General features: G+C 44.6%; 1 long non-coding RNA gene across 1 annotated transcript; it reads left to right on the top strand.

Annotated features, from left to right (window-relative positions):
* The first annotated feature begins 11,320 nt into the window (after positions 1–11,320).
* On the top strand, positions 11,321–13,850 carry LOC130370308 (uncharacterized). The gene is made up of 3 exons (XR_008893015.1): positions 11,321–11,465; positions 12,463–12,555; positions 13,259–13,850. It is a non-coding gene; the product is annotated as an uncharacterized LOC130370308 (long non-coding RNA).
* Positions 13,851–22,085: the final 8,235 nt, after the last annotated feature.

Below are 22,085 nucleotides of genomic sequence, written 5' to 3' on the forward strand. Positions count from 1 at the left end.
GGAGGGGGCCTGGGAGTATGCCCATCCGGCCTACATGTGTTTTGTGGATCTGGAGAAGGCGTATGACCGGGTCCCCCGGGAGAAACTGTGGGAGGTGCTGCGGGAGTATGGGGTAAGGGGGTCTATCCTCAGGGCCATCCAATCTTTGTACTCCCAAAGCGAGAGCTGTGTTCGTGTTCTCGGCAGCCAGTCAGTTTCGTTCTCAGTGGGTGCTGGTCTCCGCCAGGGCTGCGCCTTGTCACCAATCCTGTTTGTGATATACATGGACAGGATATCGAGGCGTAGTCGTGGTGGGGAGGGGTTGCAGTTCGGTGGTCTGAGGATCTCGTCACTGCTTTTTGCAGATGATGTGGTCCTCATTGGATCATCGGCCTGTGACCTTCAGCACTCACTGGATCGGCTGGCGGCCGAGTGTGAAGCGGCTGGGATGAGGATCAGCACCGCTAAATCTGAGGCCATGACTCTTAGCAGGAAACCGGTGGATTGCTTACTCCGGGTAGGAAATGAGTCCTTAGCCCAAGTGAAGGAGTTCAAGTACCTCGGGGTCTTGTTCGCGAGTGAGGGTACTATGGAGCGTGAGATTGGCCGGAGAATCGGAGCAGCGGGGGCGGTATTGCGTTCGCTTTACCGCACCGTTGTAACAAAAAGAGAGCTGAGCCGCAAGGCAAAGCTCTCGATCTACCGGTCGATCTTCGTTCCTATCCTCACCTATGGTCATGAGGGCTGGGTGATGACCGAAAGGACGAGATCGCGGGTACAAGCGGCCGAGATGAGTTTTCTCAGAAGGGTGGCTGGCGTCTCCCTTAGGGATAGGGTGAGAAGCTCAGCCATCCGTGAGGAACTCGGATTAGAGCCGCTGCTCCTTTACTTAGAAAGGAGTCAGCTGAGGTGGTTCGGGCATCTGGTAAGGATGCCCACTGGGCGCCTTCCTTGGGAGGTGTTTCAGGCACGTCCAGTGGGGAGGAGACCTCGGGGAAGACCCAGGACTAGGTGGAGAGATTATATCTCAACACTGGCCTGGGAACGCCTCGGGATCCCCCCGTCAGAGCTGGTCAATGTGGCCCGGGAAAGGGAAGTCTGGGGCCCCCTGCTTGAGCTGCTCCCCCCGCGACCCGACCCCGGATAAGCGGATGACGATGAGGATGAGGATGAGGACATTTTGCGAAGAAAACTGATACTTTTACTCCGCTACATTTCCCTTGAAACCTTCGTTACTCGTTACAAAATCAACTCATCTTTAGAAAAAAAAAAAAGAATCATGAGAGATATGAGAATAACGTCGGGGACTGTGGTAGAACACAGACTGCGAGCCTGTTTGGCGAATCAGCTGTCCCAGCGCACGTTCGCAAAGCCCCCTTGCTTAGTTACTGTTGCTGCGTCGATCAAAACTCCTACGACTGTCAACACACAAATGCATGGCTAGGACGAGGGCAAGGGCTATCAAAATTCTACTATTTGTATCAGGCTGGTTTGTACACGCAGTATTACAACACTATCTTATACACTACAATACACTGTATATGTGCCATTTTTGCTACAAAGCTAATTTAAATACCCTTTTTGGGCAGGGACTTAAGTTTTCCGAAAATCCGCGATCCTGGATGACACCAAAATCAATATTAAGTAACGTGTACCAGCGCTTGCGGGATAATAGGTCGGGCTACGATATCATTTTTTTTGGAGTATCTCTGCGACAGCATCCAGATCATGGCAAAATGGACTGCAATATGCAGTGGATGGATGTTTTCAAAAAAGATCAACAACGAAGGGGAAACAACAATAATCGAAGCAAAATCATACAGGTCTCAATCAAAAAATTAGAAACTTCACGACCTCAAAATAAATACCACCAGCACAACATTTTAAACTAGTAAGGTTCTTTCACCGCTGGGTAATATTTGTATATAATATTTCAAGCTAGCTAATAACCTATAAAGATTATTTATTCTTATTCCATCTCTGGCGAGGTATCTATCTAGCCAGTTAGTGCTAAGGCATGATTGGACGAGGGCAGTTATAGGGAGGAGTTTCGATAACGGTTACTTGTACTTTTACTTTAAGTACTTAAGTACATTTAATATCAGAAAAGTACTTTTGATACTTAAGTACAGTAAAGATCAGATACTTTAATACTTTTACTTAAGTACTATTCTAAAAGGTGACTTTTACTTTTACTTAAGTAATTTTCCAGTAAGGTATCTGTACTTTTACTTAAGTATGGCTTTTGAGTACTTTATACACCACTGAATACAGGCTTATTTGAATGCTTTTTAGGGGTCCAGACCGCATTGCATTTTCACAAATAGGTTAAAGGTTTCACAAATCTGAAACTATGTTTTACATAATGTATAGCCTCACTGTGATAATTTTGTCCAGATTTGAAGAGTCTAGGTGTAGTGGTTTTCAATCAGGATCAGTTCTAATGCGGTCTGGACCCCTAAAAAGCATTAAAATGTGCCTTTATTGCATTTTCACAAATAGGGTAAAGGTTTCACAAATCTGAAACTATGTTTTACATAATGTATAGCCTCACTGTGATAATTTAGTCTAGATTTGAAGAGTCTAGGTTAAAGTGGACCAGCTGCTGAATCGGATGCTGCGAATCGGATGCCAACTTCAGCGTCGTGGAATAACTTCGGTCGCACAAAACAGCCAAACGGCCGAGCCCATGGGACCTATGAGATCGAAAAATATGAATGGGTTTCAATGGAGAGAAAGTACTTATTTTCTGGTCCCAGTCTTTATATGCCCCGGATTACCCATATGTTGTTTATGGATTTAAATGATAATATATTACAATAAATATCTATGAGCTAAAATCTGCAATCAATCGAATATCTCAATAACAGCGAACAGCTCTTATCACGGTCTAACCAAAAAGTAGGGTTGTGGGGAAAAGAGGCTGAACCTCGCCATCGATTAGGATTTATAGACCACTGAAATTACACGTGAAATGACCCTCATGTTAGGTTGTGAATGGTTGCGAACAACTCCTCTCCCTGACGTATGAAGTCTGCGCAGATCAGAACTAGCTCCCGGTTAGCATTAATAATAGCTTAGGCCTACTACTTTAACGGCACCGACAATCCAAAACCCAGGTAGAATCTAGATGGAAAAAGTGTGCAGTTCAAAACGTGAGCAGCTTTTACTTCTTTGCCATCTACAAAGTTTGTTGTACTATCATTACCTAACCCAAAAAACTCATGTTATTTCCCATAGACATTTGACCGATGGAACCATGAGCTCGGATGCGGGACTTATTCTTCAGCGGTCTATAATCTGAAGCACCCTGTGGGTATACAACAAACGTTGATTAGTGGGTAAGCGAGGTATGTTGCGCTCAAAGCTTGCGTTAGCTGTGACACGAATCTCTCTCTCTTTTAGCATTGCTGTATCACCATGGTAACCCAACCTGGTCGGGAGGAGGTTATCAGCTGAGACTTTCGGGTTAGATTGGCTACTTAAAGCTCAGTGCAGCTTCCTAGCCCCTCCTTTGACCCTGGCATCACCATTTGTGGGGGCTCCCGTGGACCTCGGAGCCCGTATCGTACAGGGGTCTCTCAGACAGAGGGTCTTTCGGGACAGATCCTATCCTCCTTTGATCATCCTTGTTGGACATTATGTAGGTAATACTACACAAAGAAGCCGTGAACGTACTGTTGCACTGTGTGTCTGTGTTCACTGTGATTCTTTGCAACATATTTGCATGCAGTTGGTGTTGCAGAAAGTCTTAGCAAAAATACGGTGTGCCGTGACATTCGCAAGGTTGTAGCTGCGCTCAATATATTGCTAAATGTGTTCGTGGTGTTTCCTAGATTTTTGCCCACTCAAACTGTCAAAGGATGAGTTTATAGACTTTAAGGTAAAAGAAAACATCTGCCTCCATTAGAGAGTGGTAGAGTGGTGGTAGCGCGTCAGTTTTGAAATTCTGCATGCGGGGTTCGTCTCCCAAGTGATGTGCATTTATGTGTATCTTAAAAAGTCACAATTCTTATGTCATATGGAACACTTATCCACTAAAGATTATGGAAATATATTTTTGCGCTTATTTCGAACTTCAACCCATGGTCTCAAGGCTGTGCTGGCACCACATCTAGATGGGGGTCAAAGTCATGATGAAGGCAGGCAAGATTTGAACCCCGGTTGCTGGCATTCAGGTCTTATACTAATCCCCTACGCCAACTGAATTCCTTAAATTATAGAATAAAGCAGGTTGGACATTGCTTTTGCATTTTGAAATCATCATCACTCTATTGGGATTGATGGCGAACAATTCTGCGTTTGCAAAGTTATTTTTTAGACGATATGCTGAATCTTTTCACTTACAAATTTATACGATTGGCTATTTTTTGCCAGCACGTCTCCCTAGGCCTTATTATATGCAACTGTGTTTCCCCAAGCTGTTATATGATTCTTGAGCTCCTCATAGGAGTTCATTATGACTATCTGTTCCTGTTGAGTGAAATATATTGCTCTTCATCTTTCCATTTTGTAAATGTGAGTAAAATAATGCGATAAACACCCTTTTTAAGGGAACGCGCATTGAAACTAAAGCGGAAAACTTGGCTTGACAAATCGACTCAGAAGCGAGCTTTGTGGTACCATTTAACTCTGATTGCAAGTTTTGTATTTGTCAATGCAGGTTATCAAAAGAAAGTCTGGGTATGTTCAGCGCACTTCGTATACCCCACTGGTCTCACTGATATGAGCGACTAATAATGCACAAACTATATGTCCCATAAAATCTCGCCTACCACTATTCCCCTCTGTTTCAGTCCCTTCAGAATGTGCTGTTTCTGGTACCATTGCATACAAATGAACTCCCAGAGGGAACCAAAGCATGGAGGAGAAGCAGGGTTGGAGTTAGGTGGGAGCCAGTGGAGCTCAGCTCCCATAGAGAGATGTCTGGCTCCCATGAAAGCAGCAAACTCAAATATCTGTGAGGGTGTCTGAAAATACAGCAGCATAATATTTGGATAACAAATAAAGCTATTTTCTCTTCCACATAAAGTAATATTGAAGTTAAGTAAGTGATAATGTGTAGAACGCCAGTCATTATCGGTAAAATAATAAGCCCCGACAGGGCGAATCGGACACCGACACGAAGCAGAGGTGTCTTGCTTCGACCTGAAGCGGCTTTTTTTCGATAATGACCGGCGTTGTATACTATATCCCGCTTACGGCATCTAACCAAAACGAAAAAATAGCTTCACACGGTGTGTCTTTTTTACAATTTATTTGTTACAATTCGTAGTGTTGATCAGCGGGGAAATAGGTTGCCAAAGACGTTAACAGACTACTTGCGGAGTGATACGAAAGACGTGAATCAGAGGCAAAAAAATCCTCTTTCCTTGAAAGCGGTCAATATATGCTTAGCAACGGTGAATTATCGGTCAGGCCCATTCGAGTGAATGGAGCATTCTACAGCAGAGCTGTGTAATAAAGATAAATAGCTTGACATGACGAGTAATAACAGTAGGCTAGCCGAAACAAGTAGTTAAAAGCATTGTGAGTACTACACCACCAAGCCACTATGTGTGCAAACTATCAATTTGAGAGCTCACTTCGGGACCGTTGATCAATGAGAGCTCACGTCAGGACCGTTGACCCATGAGAGCTCACGTCAGGACCGTTGATTCGAAGAAGACACTTGAACTTTATTTTGAAAATCAAATAAACTTGAAGACGACTGGCTACCATGGCACCGAAAAAGAGGCTGCTTATAACGACGTCATGCTCGGACCCGTTTCAGTGTTACTACAAAAAAGCAAAGCATAGCTCCGGATAATAGTATAGCCATAACAGCACAGACGCCTGCTAGCTGTACTGGGACTGTAGCGGATTCTAGCTCTGCAACCTCTACATCTAGTGATGGTGCCACACCCACAGCCGCTGCTGAATGTGGGGCCGATGATGACGACATGGAAACAGAAAAGGAGGATGAAGAGGCTGGGACCGGGAGTGATAGGGTGATAGGAGGGACGGCCGGAGAACTGGGGCTCAATCAGTGGCGAGGGTGCACTGCATGTAAGGCAGCAACGACACTCTTGCTTACAGAGAACAAGACAGGCGTACATTTGTTGGATGCCTGGATCAATGGGACAGTGAGCAGCCCTGTTCAAAAACAGTTGTGTAAAAGTTTTTACATCCACGTGACAGTGTTGCTCACAACCGAGCTATGGAAATAGCAGACCTTAAGAAAAAGGAAGTCCTTCCAACCAAGTGTGGAATTTGTGGAATTAAATGTTAAATGTGACAGCCAGTTCATTCAGGGCAGCCTATGATGTCGCAAAAGAAAGATTGCCTCCCAGGAAATTAAACCCTATTATGAAACTCAATGAGCTGAATGGTGCTTCAGTTGGCCCTGCTCACCGATCTGACCACTCCTGTGCCACCATTGTGGAGCCAACCTGGTCTCACAGGAATCCGTGAAATGACTACGGACGAATAACTCGAAATCCGTGGACACATCACGAAAACACGCCGATTTCCGTGATGTGGCCACGGAATTCGCTCCAATGCAAGTTAATGACGCTGATGTTCCGTGGCTCACACACGGATCCCCGTTTCAACGAGCGAGTCAACCACGGGGGCTTAATTCAAAACCCGGGGTGGTCTCACTGAATCACTTCAATTGTCCGGGATGTGGACCACTGTTATTCCGTGGCTCACACACGGATATCGGCGTGTTTCCGTGATGTGGCCACGGATTTCGAGTTAAGCGTCCGACCGTAGTCATTTCACGGATTCCTGTGAGACCATGTTGCGTGGAGCATATTGCAGATCAGAGGAAAAGGAAGCTTATTTCCCACATTAAGTCAATTGATTCTCGTGTCAGTGTTACGCTGGACGAAAGCACTATTCATGGACTTGCATACATGATGATTATATATGTGAGGTGCGATGTAACAGGGAAAGGGGATATGGACAATCTATTTTTTCAAATAGTTGAATTGGACCAGAATTTCTACAGGCTGTGCACTGCCTTGCACATCGTTTGGAGCTAGCTGTCAATGATTCATTGAAAATTGTGACCGGTTGTAATCATTTTGATTTTTTTATTTCTAAGCTATATGCTCTTTACCACCAGTTAACGAAAAATTCAAGAGCGCTAAAGCAAGCTGCCATTGAATTGAACATGATGATTCTTAAAATCGGCAAAGTTTTTACTATTAGATGGGTGAGTATAGTTTCCAGACTATTAAAGCCGTGATGAAGGATTTCCCTGTGTTGGCAAGTCATTTTAAAACGGCCAGTGAAGATGACAAGCGTTCCAACGTAGTGAGGGCCAAGTACTCTGGTTCACTTAGGCATCTGACATCCACTGAATTCCTCACTGACTTAGCAACAATGAAAGACATTTTATGTGAACTACAAAGGCTCTCCCGGAAATCACAAAGACGGGACACATCTCGATCGAGGTGCTGTCTGCTATGAAGAAACAAGGGAGGAAAACCGAATTGAAAGTCCAAACAAGCATAACCAGTTGCCAGCTCAAAGGGGTTATGCTTACCAAGACGCAGCCTAAAATAAATAAGCCCCAATTCTACCAGGCAATCGTTGACAATCTCACTAAACGTCTCCGTGACAGTGATCTAGTGATCATGTTGAAGCCCATGGAAGAAACTTATCGGAGAGTCGGCTGCCGAAGAGTCTATTTTGTCTGCGTAATGGTAAGAGATGGCCTTTAGTTTGTTCAAGTAGGCTATTCATTCACCCTCTGTGTGTGTGTGTGCGTGTGTGTGTGTGTGTGTGTGTGTGTGTGTGTGTGTGTGTGTGTGTGTGTGTGTGTGTGTGTTTGTGTGTGTGTGTGTGTGTGTGTAGTGTGTAGTGTGTAGCCTGGGCTGGGCTGAAGCCACAAACAATCTATAACAAAAAATATCAGTTTGTATGCATACAATAGGCCTGTGTATGCATACAAGAGTTACAAATGTTGCCATTTGCGTACTCTCGGAGCTCTATATCGATATAATATTATAATAATAATATTATATTACATATTATCTATAGGTATCTTTTATAATATAATGTCTAATATCACGGCCAAAAGTTATGTGTGCCTCGGATGATATTATGAATCATAAACACTGCTTCTTACGTCTGGTACTTCCACAACAAGTAAAGACTCGTAGTGGGGGATATCTCGGTCATGGTTGGGGAGAATTGGGGGAAAGGAACTTTGACCCTGACTCTCTGGAGTCCAGATTGAACCGCGACATGGAGGAGAAAGGGATTGTACTCCGGGAGCTGAGCTGCCGGACAGCTGCCGGAGCTCCCCCCGCCGGAGTGGCCGGCGTGGGGAGCTCCGGCAGGACACCCTGCCAGGCGGTCACATGGCAAAGTGACTATTCAGTCCTCTATTTTTGTATGGAATCTCCCTGTCGTGAACATCTCCGCCAAGCCCTCGTCCGCTGGGCCAAATCGTATCTATGCTCTAAATGGTGGGGGATGGGGAAGTGGATGGTATTATTCAAATGTGCCTGCTCCCTACGTAGGAGGGGGCGCCGAAACTGACTCGCTCATCTGGAGACTGTAGGCGGGGGGGGGGGGGGGGGGGGTACTTTCAGAAATGCACATCTCACTCAAAAAAGCATGTGCTGACTTATTTCAAAGTTTGTATGCATGTGGCAGCACCAGAGACACAAAAAAACACCCAAAATCCCAGGAAAAGTGTTGTTTTCATAATATGTCCCCTTTAAGGCAGGGTTACGGTTAGTTGAAGTCATACTGTAACTATTAGAACAAATCTATCAAATCAAATCTATCCAACTATCAATATTTTTTCTTTGCCATTGTTATCTTAGTTACATATAACACTTATATCCATCCCGAAGAGTGCTAATCCCTGATCTCTGATCCATGTAAGTTAATGACCAAATATAAATGTTAAATGACTCATAATTGCAGCCCAATTATTATTGGAAAATGCCACACAAGGGAACACCTCTAAGTTCCTGACAATTTCTCTTCAGAAAGGGTGTTCTAACATTCTAACATGTCTCCATTCCTCACTGAAGCCTCAGATGTTGACAGACTTGTTATATTGACTGTATTTTACATTTTAAGAAGCATACCTACCTCTCATCTTGCACACAGAAAACACGCAGGAAAATACTAGTTCAAAAGTTATGCAGGTAAGAGAAGACAAGAGAATGAAGTTTTATGTTGTGTGAGGCTGTTTAATTTAAGCTAAAAACAGCGTTCCTCTTCTGTTGTCCGAAGTTGATATGCTGGTCCAATATCAGGCACCATCATATTTGTAGTTGCATTTCCTTCTGTATCAGTTAAATGGGTGCAATAAACATAATTGTTAAAAACTAATCTTGAGAGAATTGTGAAATGAATTTGAAGCAAGGTAAATGTAAATCATCTCTTCTTTGTCTTGTTCCATCAGGTGGCAGGGGGAAAATATATTTTACCACTTTCCTTGCAATGATTGCTACCCTTTGACATTGCTGTTGCCAAATGATATTACTGGGAATCGGATCGAAACCAAACTGTGCAGTACCAGTTCTAGTGGATTTTCTTAAACTCCTGAACAAATGGTGTTTCAGGTCATCCACATAATCTGTAATATTGCTTTCAAATAGTAAAATGATCAAATGTTTTACAAAGTAAAAATAGGGCCCGTTTCTCCTGTCTTTGCGGTGCAATCGACCATGTTGAACTTGGGGAGCACGATCTTGACCACCCACACACACAAACATGTGTAAACACAAATGCACAAAAGTTCGCACCCACACAATATCCTTTAACTACATGCAACCCATGCTGTGGAACTCACAAATATATTCATTGTTATATGGCCTCTATGCAACAAAGCTGAGAAAAAAGGACATAATGAATGGAGAACATTGTCTCAGAGCATTGTCACAGTCTATAGCGGCCATAACATTACAGCTTGTACGTTCATAAATCCTACTCCACAATTTAACAATGTTCAACATCTTGAGATCGGAAAACTCTTACCATCTTTAGTTAAATGTAGGCTTACAGAGTTAGGATAAGCAAAACCATTTGAACAGTATAACATGAGGTAGCAAGATAGCCGAGGCCTCCAGCCGACTACCCTCGGGGGACCAGACGTCCCCGGCTGGAGCTGTCCCCAGTAATGTCCCCGTTTTTTCGAAAAGGATTAAAGAAAGGCATGAATACATTTTTAAATGGCAAAGGTTCTAGCTTGCTCATAAATGTTGAGACAGTTGGTAATTAGCCTCGAGTCTATCTGATGGACTGTGACGTGACCTTGCTAAGCCGGGGGTCTATCTTTCGACCTTATAGCATAAGCAGGAATGAACGATTATAAACAATAGACAATCAATACAATCTAGAACAAATCCCTGTTCGAGTAGCTACTTTTTAAAGTTGTGAGATGGTTTACAAAAGCTTAAAACACATCATAGTGAACTCATTGGGCATGTAGGTAAGTGTGAAATTATTTACCACAATACTACATTTATCATAATAAGAATAAATGTCAATATGTCCCCTTTTTTTAGTTTGAGAAATAATGACATTAGATATTTTGTTGATATATGGACTGGGAAACCACAAATGACCCTAATTTTAGTTTCCGAAATCTGGTCACCTTACTGACCCAAAACATTTGAACGCAACAACATGAGCTAGCAAGTAAGCCGAGGCCTACAGCTGACTAACCAAAACCTTTGAAAACCATAACGTTGGGTAGCTTTTTGCACTGGAAGTACAGCTCAGCTACAACCAGCCACTCTGCACTTGAACACTCGTTGGTAGTTGTGTACTTTGTTGGATTTCACAAAACAAATCCCCAACTAATCAAGCATATTTTCGAGGTTATGATCCTAAAAAATCTACAGGCGGGGAATATCCAGCAGTGAACTGTGCCGGTTCAGGTAGAAGTCCTCCATATAAGGAACGCAATGGTATGAATGGAGTTTACTTCATTTTGTCTTTTGAAACCTTTCCTGAGCACTGAGGAGCAAAGCCTCTTCTCGACATGGCGACCCCAGTTCCCGAATTCCAGCGGCCACCACCACTCATACTAGCTTTGTTTAAAGCCCTGCAAAACTAGCCACGAGGCCGGCCTTCTGTGTTGCCGTGATTTGAGCTGAGCTGTACAAGTGTTACAGAATCACTGCTCTACTTGAAGCTTGACAGTGATTCTGTTTACAATGCACAGCTGGCTTGTGAACCATGGGAGATGCATGGACGAAGTATGATAAGAAGGGGAATATGTCTTCCAGGCCCAAGGCATTATTAGGTCCCACCCCCTGCTCTCACTTTCCCCATATAAGGGCTGCCAAAGGTTTGGGGAGGAGCTGTCGCTGTTATTGAGGAAGAGAGGCAGCTGAAGTTGACAGTCGAGTGTGACAGTAGAAACACTCACAGTCTTGCTTTCTACGCTCCTGTAACTTTAAGGCAAGGGTTTGACCCGTGCTGAAGACCCACTAGGAGGTTTGGAATGGTGTGACTTATCATCAATGGTGAGTTTGTTTGTTTATTTATTTGTATGGTATGTCTGTTATAGTTTAATCCTGTGAATTATTACTCTGATACATTGCCAGTTAAACTCTGAAGCTGGGTGTGCTCTGACTGATTCTATCGCAAGTACAGCTCAAGTCATGGAACATTATTGCGTAACATTAATGATTTGTCCCCACTATCTTGATAGCCTTGTGGCAGTAATACATGTGAATGATTAGCCCATGTCATTTCATGTTTAAGAAGTAGAAACCTGGGAAGTACAATGAAATGCTTCATTGCCTTTACCAATTCACAGTTACCAGTTGAAGCACAACTTTTTAATAATATAAAACCAACGATCAGTTTACCAACCAAAAAATAACAAAGTGTACTCAAGGATGACTCAGCATTTTTGGGAACCCACTTAAGTCAAAGGTCCTGCATGACTGGCCTTGAGGGCATTCCCGAAGGCCAGCAGTGTGCTTCTTTTGTATGTTATTTTTGTATTTAAAGTTGAAATCCCAAAGATTTCCATCTATGGCTGAATGAGGTAACTCATGGAGAATGAGCCTGAGCCCTTGGATTTGCAGTATTATAATGTTACTAACTGGGTGTTGACTGTGGCACAGTTAGTGTTTCTCGAAACAATGACGCTTATAGTCAAAAGTGTTACCAGAGAGAAAGACACGGAAATCTTTTAGAAAATAGTTGAATCCCTTTAACAATATTGGAGGAGAAATATCTTCCCAAATGAATAAGTCCCAACCCCTATTTTGTGGCAGTGGGAAAGTATTTTGGTGATGGACAAGTGTCTTTCAAAATGTAATGTGTAGCAAGGCAGAAGAACATTGATCTGTTTCATAAACTCCTACTGCTACTACTACTACTGTTATTGTAGATTATGTATACTTGTGGAATGTTTGCTGTTTTCCTGCTGTTCGGACACCCGTCCAATGGTAACAACAGTGTATCAATAAAGCAGCACCTCCAAAGTGTCTTCCTTGCTCTTCCCCCCAGCCTGCAGGTACGCCCTGAAGAAGATCCGGGCTGCCGTCCGCAGTGAGGAGCAGCCAAAGGCCTCCAGCGGTGCAGAACGTAGCAAGGTCAAAGGTGAGCCTGGAGCCGCGCAGAACTAATGCCCCCGCAAACACGAACATCGGCCAGAAGTGATTCTGTTGTGTTGGCGTGGAGCTCTGGTCAAGGCAGCCATCAGTGAACCAGTTGTACTTGTATCACACATGGACATGGGGAGTCTTCAGTGGTGCCTCGCGGGGTTGTGGCGTTTGAGTGTGAACGAACACCGGTGTGTGTGTGAGCTCAACTGTGTGCCGGCGTCAACAGTTGTGTGGTTCCTGAACGGCCAGAAACCGGACAACTTAGACGAATTACAACAGATGTATTAGCCGCACATTACACTGAACACAGTTCTAGTATTCTTCTAGTTCGGCTCAATACTAACAAATAATAAGAAATCAAATAAATCTTTTTTTTTTTTTTTAATAAAATAAAATTTGCGCGGGACATATATGCGCGGTAGCGCATGCGCTGACAACAGCAGTTGAAAGCCGTCAACAGTAGTTACGCACTCCTAAACGTTGGCATGGCTGAGGGGAAACGAGACACACATACACACACACACATACACACACACACACACACACACACACACATCTTTTGTATTTCATCAAAAGCTAATATCTCCCCTCAACATGAATCCTCTTTCTTATCTCTAACTTCAACCATCCCAAAGCACACCTCCTTCATGTGCGTCCTCCAGTCTGTCTTCATGTCTGTTCTGTCCCTCTGGCTCTAGGGAGGAAGGGGGGCGATGAGGACGGCGGAGATGGGCGGGGCTTCATGCCGGTCCCGTCCTTAGAGGTGGCGGAGCAGGACGAGATGACGCAGTGCGGCTCCTGAGGTTAAAGGTCGGGGAGGCCAATCCATGAGAAGACACACACACACACACAGATACATACACCCACACGGACACACTGACACGCGCACGCACACACAAACACATACACCGACACACACAACGACACACACACACACTTAAACAACGGCCTATTTCTACCACTTTCACCTACACTAGAAACTCTTCACAGAAGGATGAAAATTAACAAAATGCACGCTGACGACACCACCACCCACCCACCTCTACCTGATCAGCCTTTGTCCCTCTGGGATCAGCGGGATTCACTTCCTGAACAGTTCCCCCACAATACTCGCTCTCTTCCTCTTGAGGCTCTCACACACACACATACTGGGATTTCATCAGGGTTTCAAACTGAGGCTGTTAACACAAAAGCCTCTTTGTTCGTCAGACATTTGAGATATATATTAAGGTCTGCACACACAGACACACACACACACACACACACACACACACACACACAAAGGAACACCCTGATACAAACATTAAGTCTTCCACTTTAAGTCATCGGCCTCTTCGGAGACGGACTGCTCTCCCCCACCGCCACCAGCTCCTCCCCCACTGCCACCAGCTCCTCCCCCACCACCAGAAGCTCCTCCCCCAACACCCAGAGCTCCTCCTCCATCGGAAGCTCCGCCCCCACCACCATCCACCTCAAGCCGCCAGTGACAGAATTCATGAAAGCCCGATCGCAAAGTCCGCACGGCGGGGCCCGGTCGGGCTGGATGGCCTGAAGGCGTCTGCCGCTGGCTCAGAGCCGCAGTCTGGAGGTTCACCTCGTCTGCTTCAGTCTTACTTACTTACTTGGTGTACAAATCTGGAAGATGATTATTAATGAATGGATATTCAGACATGTATACGTATTTAATGAAATTAATGAATTAAAGGGAAAAACTTTGATTCATGTTTTTCTCTCATTATTTACGAACATATACACTTCTGTACTTGATGCATCAATTTGAAAGATTCAATGATAAACAATGAACATTGTCGTTTTTATATTTTCTGTATTATTAAGACATCTGAGAAATGATCTCATGTGAGCCTAAGCTCCTTGAACAAGCCAATTATGGTACCCTCTCTATATGTACATCTTCAATTGACAGAAAACAAGAACAATTTCCGTCTCATCCTCCACATCATCACACCGCCTGTCTTCCGAGAGAAGAGAAGATAAGACATGGAGCCCAATCTGTTCACAGAAGGGCGAGCATTAACAAAATGTTCTTCTGCTGCAGCTTCTGGGAACCCAGAATTGAGACTTTGCACCTAAGTCTGTGTGTGTGTGTGTGTGTGTGTGTGTGTGTGTGTGTGTGTGTGTGTGTGTGTGTGTGTGTGTGTGTGTGTGTGTGTGTGTGTGTGTGTGTGTGTGTGTGTGTGTGTGTGTGTGTGTGTGTGTGTGTGTGTTCATTTGCGTTGGAAAAAAAACTAAAACTCCTTTCACAATTTAGCATGTGTTATGAAATTGCAGCGTGCACACCCAAACAACTTCAAGTCTAGAATCAAACCGGATTACTTATTAGCCAGCGGGTGAGGAGATGACTTACCCTAAAGGGTAACCCTAACCCTAACCCTAACCCTAACCCATGTTCTAAATCTAAACTAAAGCCTCATTCTAAACTAAAGCCACATCCTTAACTAAAAGCACGTTCTAAACTCAAGCCACGTCCTAAAGACCCTTTCTAAACTAAAGCAACATGCTAAAATAAAGCCTTTTTCTAAAGCCACATTCAACAGTTAAAGCCTCATTCTAAACTAAAACCTCATTCTAAATTAAAGCCATGTTCTAAAGCCACTATTGAAACTAAAGCCACATTCTATACTCAAGCCTCATTTTAAATTTTCTGAAGCATTCTAAAGCATCATTTAAAACTAAAGCCACGTTCTAAAGTCACATCCTATACTTAAGCCTGATCTCATCTAAAGCCCCATTGTAGCACATTCTAATTTCACATTCTTTAGTAGAGACATGTTCTCATATAAAGTCACATTGTAATTTATTCTAAAGTCGAAGTTCTAATCTGAAGCCACATTCTGGACGCAGTCTAAACTAAGCTACGCTCTAAAGAATGCCACGTTCTGGCATATTCTAAACTCATATTCTAAAGCCACGTTCTGAAATAAAGCTGCATTGTACACTAAAGCATGTTCTAATCTTAAGCCACATTGTAAACTAGAGCATCTTCTACACTTAAGCTGCATTCTAAACTAAAACCAGGCTCTAACTTAAGCCACATTCTAAACTAAAGCCAGGTTCTGAAATGCGTTCTGACAACATTTCCAGCGATAAGTGTGCATTTAATTAGATATTGTCAAACTGCGACTTCTGCCACCTTCTGAACCCTTGCCTGTCTGACTACCAGCCTGTTGCTAAACCCGCGTCTGTCTGAATACCAGCCTGTTGCTGACACTCGCCTGTCTGACTACCAGCCTGTTGCGGACACTCGCCTGTCTGACTACCAGCCTGTTGCTGACACTCGCCTGTCTGACTACCAGCCTGTTGCTGACACTCGCCTGTCTGACTACCCGAATGCCTTTGAGCTCGTCTGCCTGGTCCCTGCTTTACTAATTTCTTTCCCTCAGTAATCACCTTTATTATTTACTCCTCTCTGTATCCTTGTCTCTGTGTTGAGCCTTTGAATCCACTCTCTCTATATTCCATGGCAGTAATCTAGGTCAATTACTGCTATTACCGTCAAAGGGTTACATTTCGTTTATTGGGGGCTGCTGCCCTCAAGAACGCAGTGTATAAGAGTGTATAATAACTCCTGACTTTAGCCACTCAGTGGACTTCTCCTTGCGAACCTTTAGAGAGAAGTGAGACGCAGGGCGAACTCCCATCTGAGGCCTCAGATTATTGTAGTGTATGCCTGTTATGTTGTTTGTTGATGCATGTTGTGATGTATCTTTGTTCGTACTTTTATTACAAATATATATGACCACCAATTGCCTCCAAGTATTGTGTGCTTTTTGCATCTAAATATCTCATCTGTCTTAGAAATCTAGAGAAATTTCCACGATACGAGTTGGTTGAAGCAATTTGTTTGAGTTGTGTTATCATCCAAGCTGTTAGGTTCAGAGCTATTCTATATTGCTGATGATGTTTCAAATAAAACATTTAAAGTGACCCAGGGATGACATTCATTCTCCTTAAAGGGGAACTATGCAACTTTTTTTAAATGTACCTCAATATAACAGGTTAAGAGTGATTGTGCTGGTTCTAACACTTTATTTGTCGATTGGTCGCTGTTTCGACTCCCCCTAGCGCATCTTGGCAGCAAAGGGGAATATGCACGTTTCTGCCGGCGACCTGCCGCCCACTCTCGCTAGCGGTGTAACGATACATCGATCTACATCGATATATCGATACATTGTCGATCGATAATTGTCGTTGCTATCCCTGATAGCTCCCTTACACACACACAATTAAATGGAAAGAATTTTAACAATAGGAAAAGGAAAGATTTATGAACTATAATAGACAAAAAATATTAGCTTACTTTCTGGTCGCATAGCTCTGAAGCCTCATATGTGATGCTCTGGAAGGCCGCTTCTTTCTCCTCCTCACTTAGAAAGGTCTTGAATCTTGCATCCAAAGCAGATGCTATGTGGAGGACCTGCTGCACATCCTGGTAGCGCTATGATAGCTCCCTGGACATAGTTGCCTTCATCTCTCCTAGTAAAGCAGAGTCTTCTTCTGTGATACGGTAATGCACCAGCAACTTTGCTCTGAGTGGGAGCAATGACCAACAAAGAGGGTTGTTTCTCTTCACACATTATTGTGGTGGCGGTTCTGACTGGTCCGAGGAGCTTTACCATGTCTTCTGCAGCAGTGTGTGAATGTCATTCACACCTTTCCTTATCTACCTGTCCAGGAGTGAAGCACAAACAGCAGCCTGCTGCTCCAAAAATCGCTCAAGCATATCAAGTGAGCTATTCCAGCGTGTGCTCACGTCTTGTTTAAGCTTGTGTATGGGGATTCCAAGCAACTTTTGCTTCTCTTTAAAAACTGCCGTTGCTACCGTGCTCCGGTGAAAAAACGTGACGATTCGTCTCACTCTGCCCAAAAGACGAGTTGCACCCGCACATTTCAGGCCAAATTAATTGTATGCCCGAAGCACTTGATGTGAGGTGTCATTTTCGCCTCTGCTCCGGCTACCGTCATATTGCTGGCGTTATCTGTGACAAGCGCGGGATTTTTGTCGGGAATATTCCACTCTTCACATGCCTCTCTCAAAACTGCCGCAAGATTTGCACCCCTGCGTGAGTCGTTCAAAACACGAGTCTGAAGAACAAAATTCTTCATCTGCCAGTCAGCATCAATATGGTGGCTGGTCACGGTTACGTACGCTTCTGTTGTACAGGACGTCCAGCCATCTGTAGTCAGAGCGACTCTTTTGCTCTCATCAACTCACTTTTAATGTTGTGTGGAGGTGGGGCGGCGTCTGGCCTGCAGGGGGAGTATGGAGCACCGGGTCTGCTGGGGTGATGGGGTCTGATTGCGGACAGGTGTCTGCAATCTGACCCAATCAGGAAGTGTGTATTTATGTGCCTGCTTGTCTTTCAGTGAGGGAGAGAGAGAGAGAAGGAAGACGATCTCCGTGAGCCAGAGAGAGTGTCGTAAGACCACGAGACGGACGGAATGAACATTCAACGTTGTCCTTTTTGTTCTTGTGGCATTGTGTTTGTTTGCCCGAAGTGGAAATAAACAGGAGTTCGCTCCATTTCGCTAAAGAACTGTGTCCTAACTCCGGTGAACCTGTTACACGTTGTCTTTAGCTTCATTGTTCTCGACAACACAGTACGGCATCATGTCTTTGCAAATGAAATTTGAAATGGCAGCTGTGATACTCATCGCTCTTTTGGAGTTGTGGTTCAGTTTTTGTGGGAAAAAACTGCTCAGGGCTGGTGTTGTTGACAATGCCGAGCTGCCGTCGGACACATCGACAACGTTGCCGCGTGCTTCATAGGGGTCAATGCCGTGTTTCTTTTTAAGGTGCCCGGACAGGTTAGTTGTATTTCCTGAATATTTAATGGCTGATCGGCACTTTTTGCTTATAGCATGCGTTTTGTCCGTTGACCCGTCTTTTTTCCGAATTCCGAAATATTTCCACGCCGCTGACTTGTATCCGAGAGGGGATACAATAGCCTGGACATCATCTTGGCTGATAGTAGGATTAGCCGTGCTGCTGCTGCTAGAAGCCAAACTAGACTTCTGCCCAATCAAACATGTGCTCTTTGCGCTCATGATTGCCTCGTTTAACAGGTGGACGCAGTAACGCACATGAGCGTCTTGGCGCGCTTGGCCGGAAATAGTGTCACAAACACCCGCGCAAGAATCGTATACGTACGGCAATTATTGTATCGTTGTCGATTTAATATCGTATCGTGATGAAACCAGAGATTTACACCCCTAACTCTCGCGGGAGTCTCGGGCAAGGGCGTCAGTTTGTATTTAGAAGTGGTGGGGACCAGAGGCGGAGTGGCCGTCGGGACGATAGGGAGATTTCCCGGTCGGCCGGCCAGCGAGGTCAGGTGGACCGGCCCATAATTGTTTAGGGGCCTGCGAAGTCAGTTGGACCGGCCCACAGCTGTGAGCGGCCGCGAGGCGTCTGCAAACCGGCCCTGCGCATAATTTAATCCCGTCAAGACGCCGTGAAATTCCCCGAAATAAACAATATATGTCTCGAGAACATCCAAGCAATATTTATACCACTTGCTTACTCTCTATGTCTCAGTCATGTTTTTTTTTTTTTTTACATATTTTTTTTACTTCATTTAATTCTTCATTATTCAGGCGTTACAGAACTTTTATGGCCATAAATAAATAATACGAACTACAGTTTACTTTAATTTGTTTGTTCTTGAATTGACGTAGAATGGAGCAAAGACTCCTGGGATTGGGAAATGCGTTTATCCAATAAACAGCTTTTTCGGAAATGTAGGGGGATATATGAGCGGCCCCACGTCTAATGGCATGGCCCTAAAGACGCGTCAGACAGAGAAGGCGAGGAAGTTTGTGGTTGCTTGCTTTTGCTTGTTGTGGCACTCATGGAAGGCAAGAAGAGAAATGAGAAAGGAGGGGCTGAAAAGGCCAGAATAAAGAAGAGGTGGATGCTGGAGGGGGATGCATCTAAGTGCTCAAAAATAGGGCAGGCATTAACGAGTTGTGCAGGTGAATTGACAGAAAAACAGTTAGCCAGAGCTCCACCATTGACGTTATTGCTAGGCGGGAGCTAGCACAAGCTGCTAGTCAAATGTGTATGTGCTGGCTGGTATATTTCAGACGAATTAATGACTTAACTGATCTTTCTCTTTTAATGGATGTAGTAGTAGTCGTGTCAACACGTTACACCGGTATTACCGTGCATAAACGGTATAAACTTTGAAACAAGGTCAACCGCCATCTTCTCCGTCAACTCTCCTCACACGCTCGGTGACAGCGTCTTATAACGTTCTATATATAATAGTATAATATCATTTTATAGATAATATCACGGCCAAAAGCTCTGTGCGCCTCCGGATGGCTGTAGTGCGGGGAGCACTACGGCCAGAATCGAAGTGCTTTTGTTTACCGGCGTTGCTATGGTTACCGGTCTTGTAAGGAAGTGCGCCGATTCTCTTCCGCACAGAGCAGAACTGTGGCCTATTTTAGACATTTTTATTTTCTTCATTTTTACAGAATTTATTTTTTTTGTGCCCCACTCCGCCCCTGGTGGGGACAATAACCATAAGCTTGAGTGTGGTTTGAAAAGTGCTGGGTACCCTTCTGTAAGCTATTAATCGCTGCATTACAATATGCTCTACAGTGTATTGTCAGGTGTTGAAAATCCTATTCGAACAATAAAAGTTGAAAACAACAGTTTGTGTTTAGGCTTGTTTTGCAAAACGGCGTTGGAAACACCAGGGTATTGGCTCGGGATATGTAATACCAATACACACAGGACAAAGAACATTGTTGGCAATTTAACACTTATCTTGACATCAACAAAGTTTACCAGACAAACAATGCCAGACTGTAAAGGGGGTACGAAATGAAACGAGGTACTGAGCATCAGCCTTTTGAAGACGAGCAAGGGCTGCAAATATTGGGGGGGACATATCCCCCCCGTCCCCCCCGTAATCAACGCCTATGGTCTCGGGTCTCGCGAAGCACCGAATTGCTTTACGGCACTACAGACCCACAAACACGGAACCGGCTCGATATAAACACAAGAAGCGAAGGGATTGTTACATTCATCATGGATCAGCCGACTAAAAAGAGACAGAGAACCCCAAGGAGGGGACAGATGCGAATAAACGTTGGGCGAGCTTCTCAGGAATAGCGTGAGCTGAAAGAAAAAGCCTACAAATCGGATGCGGACTTGCCATGGCCGTGTTGCTCTTGAAATTGTAGGTACCCTTGGTTGAACTTTGTCCTCGTGGCACTCTTGATGTTGATAGTCTCTGTAAAAATGTTGTTGCTCAACCGTTTTGTTGTTGTGAGACCTGTATGTTTCTAGCTAGCTTGCTTGCTGGGGTGTTAGCGTACTCACTACCATACACCTTTGTTTCCTTGGTTGTTTTGCTGTTCGTACGGCAATATTTATATATAAATAAAATATATATCTAAATAAAATGTTTTCAAAAGTCCAAGTCCTTAGGTGTCGATAGTGCAATAGTGCAATCATGTTATGTGTGTATGAGATGGGGAATATCAGAGTGGGAGTAGAGTTCAGTAGTGTCACAGCTCTATGGTAGAAGCTGTTTTGCAGCCTTGTTGTGCGGGCGCTCAGTTTCCTGTAATGTCTTCCTGAGGGCAGGAGGCTGAAGAGGCAGTGTCCAGGGTTTGTGCTGTCTCTGAGGATGCCCTTGACCCTCCGAGTACACCGGGTCTGGTTGATGTCCTGCAGTCTGGGGGGCTGGGTGCCAGTGATCCTCTCGGCAGTCTTAATGATGATGCGCTGGAGAGCTTTCCTGTTATCTGTGGTCCAGCCAGAGTACCATGCGGTCATGCAGTATGTGAGAACTGACTCGATGGCCGACCTGTAGAAGCTCACCAGCAGCTTTTGTGGGAGACCTCTTCAAGCACCTCAGGAAGTGAAGCCTTTGAAGTCCTTTCTTGGCCGTCACGGTGGTGTTGACGGTCCAAGTCAGGTCGTGGCTGATGTTGACCCCGAGGTACCTGATGTACTGCACAACCTCCACTTTCTCGCCGTCGATGGTGATGGGGTGATGGACGAAGGGCTTCGTCTTCCTCCTGAAGTCCAGGATCATCTCCTTTGTTTTTGCCGCATTGAAGATCAGGTTGTTCTCTTGGCTCCAGCTCAACAGGTTCTCTACCTCTGTCCTGTAGGCAGCCTCGTTGTTGCTTGAGATCCTACCACCATGGTGTCGTCTGCAAACTTTAATATGGTGTTGGCGTCATGGGTGGGTTTGCAGTCGTGAGTGTAGAGGGAGAAGAGGAAGGGGCTCAACACAAAATCCTGTGGTGCACCGATGTTCAGGGTGAAGCTGGAGGAGACCTGTCTCCACATTCGCACAGTCTGTGGTCAGCCGGTGAGGAAGTCAAGGACCCAGCTGCTCAGGTGTGTATTGAGGCCCAGGTGGACCAGCTTGGTGGCAAGTTTATGGGGAGGGATGGTATTGAAGGCGGAGCTATAGTCTATGAATAGCATCCGCACATAACTGTCACGCTGGTCAAGGTGTTTCAGGGTGGAGTGGAGGG

The sequence above is a fragment of the Gadus chalcogrammus genome, chromosome 17 (assembly GCF_026213295.1).
Source record: "Gadus chalcogrammus isolate NIFS_2021 chromosome 17, NIFS_Gcha_1.0, whole genome shotgun sequence".
NCBI classification, from domain to species: Eukaryota; Metazoa; Chordata; class Actinopteri; order Gadiformes; family Gadidae; genus Gadus; species Gadus chalcogrammus.